Source organism: Chelonoidis abingdonii, chromosome 4, assembly GCF_003597395.2.
Source record: "Chelonoidis abingdonii isolate Lonesome George chromosome 4, CheloAbing_2.0, whole genome shotgun sequence".
In the NCBI taxonomy this organism is placed as follows: domain Eukaryota; kingdom Metazoa; phylum Chordata; order Testudines; family Testudinidae; genus Chelonoidis; species Chelonoidis abingdonii.
The window spans coordinates 35,230,119-35,236,118 of record NC_133772.1 but is presented as its reverse complement, the minus strand read 5'-3'; the positions used below and the strand labels follow the sequence as shown (position 1 = coordinate 35,236,118).

Genomic DNA, 6,000 nt, shown 5'->3' with positions numbered 1-6,000 from the left:
TCCCCGGGCAAGGTTTTGGGGGGACCAGAGTGTACCAGGCACTGGAATTCCTGGTTGGTGGAAGTGCTACAGGTTCTAAGCTGGTAATCAAGCTTAGAGGAATTCATGCTGGTACCCCATCTTTTGGATGCTAAGGTTCAGAGTGGGGAATTATACCATGACAGGGGGTTATAGTGGATCACAACCTGAACATGAGTGAACAATGTGATGCAGTTGCACCCCAGAACATTAGCTTTTCTTGCATTAACAGGAGTGTCATATATAAGACATGTAAGGTAACTGTTCTGCTCTACTCAGCGCTGGTGAGGCCTCAGCTGGAGTAAGTACTGTATCTCGTTCTGGGCACGTTAAGAAACATATGGTTAAAGCAGAGAGAGAGTCCAGAGGAGGGCAACAAAAATGATAAAAGGTTTAGAAAACCAGACCAATGAGGGAAGGTTAATAAAGGAAAGCATATCACAGCTATCTACCTTTCCCAGACCTGAAGTAGAGCACTGTGGAGCTCAAAAGCTTGTCGCTCTCACCAACAGAAATTGCTCCAATAAAATATTTTACCTCACCCACCTTATCTCTCTAATATCCTGGGACCGACACAGCTACACCACCACTGGAAACAGAATACTGAAGAGCTTCATCATGGGACATTAGGCTACAAGACAGATCATTTCCCCCAAATCTGGTTAGTAGCAAGTGTCACAGGTTTCACCCCCACTCTGAACTTTAGGGTACAGATGTGGGGATCTGCGTGAGAATCCCTAAGCTTAATTACCAGCTTAGATCAGTATGCTGCCACCACCAAATCGCTTAAAACAGCTGTGTATGAGTTATTTGGGAAACACTGTCTTCCTCCCCAAAATCTCTCCCTCCCAAGTACTGTAACTCTTCCCTGGGTAACCTTGAGAGACTTTTCCACCAATTTCCTGGTGAACACTGATCCAAACCCCTTGGATCTTAAAACAAGGAAAAAATCAATCAGGTTCTTAAAAAGAAGACTTTTAATTAAGGAAAAGGGGTAAAAAATACTTCTGAGAGATTATCATGCAAACTACTCTCACAGACAACAGATTCAAAACACAGAGCATGTTCCCCTGGGCAAAAACCTTAGTTACACAAAAGAAAACCCAATTTGATTATCCCTCTAATGCAGAAAGAAAGTCACAAAAGGAAATAAACATACGCTAATTCATTCCTTCTCTAATACCCACTACCCTGGTTGATTCCTGGATCTTTTCACTCCAGCACAGACTTAATAAATAGAACAAAGGAAGAACTTTCCTCCTTCCTCTTGAAACATCTTGTCCCTCCATTAGTTCCTCTGGTCAGGTGTCAGCTAGGCTAGGTGAACTTCTTAACCCTTAACTGTCTGTTTACGACAGCAAGATTTAAAATAAAACCCATAAAGGAAGTGGTATATACCAGCAAGCCATGCTGTAGCTCAGGGGCAGGCAACCTATGGCACGCGAGCTCATTTTCACTGCCCAGGTCCTGGCCACTGGTCTGGGGGGCTGTGCATTTTAATTTTAAATGAAGCTAATTAAACTTTTTAAAAACCTTGTTTACTTTATATACAACAACAGTTTAGTTTTCTATTATAGACATAGAAAGAGACCTTCTAAAAATGTTAAAATGTATTACTGGCACGCGAAACCTTAAATTAGAGCAAATAAATGAAGACTCGGCCCACTACTTCTGAAAGGTTGCCGACCCCTGCTGTAGCTCTTTTGGGATAATGAGACACTTCTCCAGGGATAACAGAATCATGAAGTGGGGGTCACTGAAGACTCATTTTCTTATTAGCACCCCACCAATAAACTTACTATTCCATATCTACCAATATACACTCTCTAGTTACAAATATCTCCCATGGTGAACTAAATAATAACTAAACAATAATTTGAGATACACCTATCTCCTAGAACTGGAAGGGATGTTGAAAGGTCATCAAGTCCAGCCCCTTGCCTTCACTAGCAGGACCAATTTTCGCCCCAGATCCCTAAGTGATCCCCTCAAGGACTGAACTCACAACCCTGGGTTTAGTAGGCCAACGCTCAAATCACTGAGCCATCCCTCCTCCCTAACTGCAACACCATGCACCTCCATGCCTGCAAGAGCCTCCCCATCCATGAGGAGGCTGGAGGCTAACACACTCTCCTCCTAAAGGAACACGCCGTTGCCTCCAGCAGGCCCTAGAGTACACACTATGCTGGGGAACTAGCCTAGAACAAGATAACCACTCATTCATTCATAAAATGATCCTTTTTTCCTCCTCTACACACATCAGCAGGCAGCTTACTTTTGAATTCCAGATATGAGTGTAAATATTTGCCCACTTCATGTTAACGTCTTAGCTGCAGTAAACTTTTTGGCTTGAGGGCTGCATCAGGTTTCCAAAATTGTATGGAGGGCCAGTTAGGGGAGGCTATGCCTCCCCAAACACCCAAGCGTGGCCTGGCCCCCACCTCCTATCTGACCCCCCCACAGACTTCTTGCCCCCTGATGGCACCCCCTGAACTCCTGCCCCATCCAACCCCCTCCCCGTTCCCTGACAGCCCCCCTGAGACCCCTGCCCAATCCACCCCCCTGCTCTCTGTCCCCTGACTACCCCAGAACCCCATCCCTGATTGCCCCCTGCCGCACCATCAAACCCCTCCTCTCATTCCTGACTACCTCCCCCCGGGACTCCTGCCCCCTTTCAACTCTCCTGTTCTCCGCCCTCTGACCATCCTGACCCCTATCCACACCTCTGCCCTTGACAAACATCCCCAAACTCCCCTGTCCTCTATCCAACCCCCCACTGCTCCCTGCCCCCTTACTGCGCTGCCTGGAGCACCGGTCGCGGCGGCACTACAGTCGTGCCACGGCAGGCCACTGCTCTACAGCTGCGCTGCCCCAGGAGCTCGCAGCCCAGAGCATTGCGTCGGCGGTGCAGTGAGCTGAGGCTGCAGAGGAGGGGGGACAGCAAGGGTGGGGCCGGGGGCTAGCCTCCTGTACCAGGAGCTCAGGAGCCAGACAGGAGGGTCCCACGGGCCATAGTTTGCCCACCTCTGTATTAATGCATTCATATTACAATACTGTAAAATGTTTTTAGACAGACCACTTTGAGAAGGAACGTGCATAGAGAAAAGAATGCTCAACAGCTCTAGTAAAAGTAGCTCTAGCTGAGAGCATAAAAGCTTTTTTGAGATATGCAGGGCATAATCTATGTAAATTAATCTATTCGGGTCTTACCTTGACTTGGAGTGTGTGCTCCCTGGGCTGTTGAGCAATTAGTCTGGATATTAATCTGACCATTGTTCAAATGATGAAATTAACATAGAAGATTCCTTAGCCACCGTTTCATAGATCTTTCACCAGAATCAAAACTACAAGCTTCAGTAAAACTCTCCTGCTTTCAACTGTCTATAGTTTATAAAATGTAGAAGACATTTCTAGATGCTATAGAGTTGAAAACTGTATGGAGCATATCTCTAAGAACATCTCTTAAGTCCTTAAAGGGAACAAGATCTTTCATAAACAGAACAAAAAAGAAAGAATTGCCATGCAGTAGGCTGCCTAGAAAGTGTGGCTTTAAACTTAAAACAGTTCAAGTTAACTGCCGCATTTCTTCAAATGTTTCCTTGCAGAAAGCAACCTTCAACTGTCTCTCTCCAAGGATTCTTTTTAACCTGCCTGTCATTCCCTAGGGAAAAAGGATTCCCAGCAGGAAAAGGGGTAGGGATAGCTCAGTAGTTTGAGCATTGGCCTGCTAAATCCAGGGTTGTGAGCTCAATCCTTGAGGGGGCCATTTAGTGATCCGAGGCAAAGATCTGTCTGGGGATTAGTCCTGCTTTGAGTAGGGGGTTGGACTAGACAACCTCCTGAGGTCCTTTCCAAACCTGATATTTTATGATTCCATTATTCTAAAGGTTAGGATGAAATCATGAGAAATGCTTCAGTTATAGTTTTCTTTAAGTATTGGGGCCTATGCTCTCAAGTTGAACATGCAAGTCTATACAACTGTCCCCATTCTTATAAACTATCATTACCAACATGTAAAAATAGTCAGGAAAAAGGAAAGAATCAGCAGCAAGAAGTTTGATTACTTCCACAGTTCAGACTCAACACACAGATGTTTTACGTTGCTATTTTATAAAGACTCCCTGAAGTCCTACAGCACAAACTTCATCAATGGGGCAGAGATCTTGCACAGAAAGTAAAATAAAGGTCCTCTTGTAATTTGTCAGATTACTTGTAACAACAGTCCCATAACCAAATAAATTGCTTATATCTGTGTCAATTAAGGAGCAGAAGCAGAAGTATAGTCCAGTTACATACCAAAATGGAATTTTATAGGTAAGGTGAAGCTGAGGTTTAAGGGATGATTTGATTACCTTCTCCAAACTGGGGACCATGTGAGCCTTTTTGCTAACAATGTGAAATGCAGACCAGGGACACCTGGGTAAATCCCATGCAATGAGCTGATTTTAAAAAGCAGATAGTGCGTATTATGCATACAGTTTAGAGTAAATTGTTATTCCCCTTTTTAGGGGGTTGTTTTCAGACAACAGAAAGAGGGAATGTTTAGGGCTGCCATCTGGCAAGGATCTCAAAATTCCTTTTAAGTGTCCAATTGATAGATAGAGGAAGTAGTCTTGGAAATACCTGTTGGCTATAAATAAAGGAGAGGTCTTACAGTATAAGGCAGAAGCTGTGGGATTAAGATTACTGGGTATCTGCATCATAATGTTATTGAATTCACATTGCATATAAAAGGAAGTATGCCATAAAACAAAGTTACGAACACTAACATTTACATCCAATCATATAAACTTAGAGGCTATTTATGAAATGGTAAAATTACTTCTACAGAGTTAGCAATTTCTTAGACACTCGGAAAAAGTTAAATGATTTAAATTACCTGGATGTGGTCTTGAAAATGGTCCGTCTTTAGCTTGAGTGACTCCAAAACATAAGAAAACCAAAATACTGGCAACAATACCTCTGAAAATAAAGAACAAACTACTCAATAGATATTTGTTTCCCCAACCCACTCCAATAAAGAAAATCATGACAAAAAGAATCTCAGTTTAAATTCTTAGAAGTCTAGAACATCTTGTCTCTTTAGAGTAGTGTAATTTCCCCATATCAGTTATAATTTCCAGTGAGATGCAGGTTTCACCTTTTGTAGTTTTTGTTATAGGGGAAACTGGTACTAACCCGCATATTTAGGTTTCCCAGCACTGCATAATATTTTCCATTATAAAAGATTCATGACTTTTTCTGAAGGTCTTTGAAATTCAGTAGGGAGAAAGCCCTTGGGCTAGAGAATTGTTTTCTTTGTCCCATTAAATTCCATTCAGGTTTTGCTGAGCTATAAATGGTTGAAAATAATCATTTCCCTTCTCACTTGTGTTGCCTAGGAATACATTAGCCAAAATAACTGAAAATGAATATTCTAAGGGTATGTCTGTACTACCCGCTGGATCGGCGGGTAGTGTTCAGTGTATCGGGGATCGATTTATCGCGTCTCGTCTGGATGCGATAAATCAATCCCCAAATCGACGTCCGTACTTCACCTCGGCAGGAGGAGTAAGCGTAGTCGACGGGGGAGTCACGGCAGTCAACTTGCCGCCGTGAGGATGGCCAGGTAAGTTGAACTAATACACTTCAACTTCAGCTACACAATAGCATAGCTGAAGTTGCGTATCTAAGTTTGAACCTCCCTCCGCTAGTGTAGCCCAGGCCTAAGGCCACGTCCATTCAGTTACCAAATCAACAACAGACGCTGCATGGGAACACCAGAAAACTGCTGGAGTAACCACACTGGGGGCTGGGGGAGAGACACAGGCCAGGCTTCCCCTGACTACTCCATAGACCCGGCATCTGGTCCTAGTGCCCCAATCCCACCTCCCAGATACTTGCTTTCTCCTGCTAGCAGCTAGTGTTAGTCTTGTAGCTCACGTGGTAAACATTTGTGCTTCAATGTGAAAGGTGCAGTTTCAAACTCTGCTGATTATTTAT

The 6,000-nt window shown here is 43.7% G+C and overlaps 1 protein-coding gene across 4 annotated transcripts in view; it reads right to left on the bottom strand.

Annotated features, from left to right (window-relative positions):
- Positions 1–6,000, bottom strand: part of PTDSS2 (phosphatidylserine synthase 2) — an 81,084-nt gene that overhangs the window by 34,420 nt on the left and 40,664 nt on the right. For 3 of the 4 annotated variants that reach the window (XR_012655743.1, XM_075065040.1, XM_032773120.2), the window contains one exon: positions 4,898–4,980. The exons of the other annotated variant lie outside the window; for it this stretch is intronic. The gene's annotated coding sequence lies outside the window, so the exon portion shown is untranslated. The remainder of the gene's footprint in view (positions 1–4,897; positions 4,981–6,000) is intronic. 4 annotated transcript variants of the gene reach the window in all.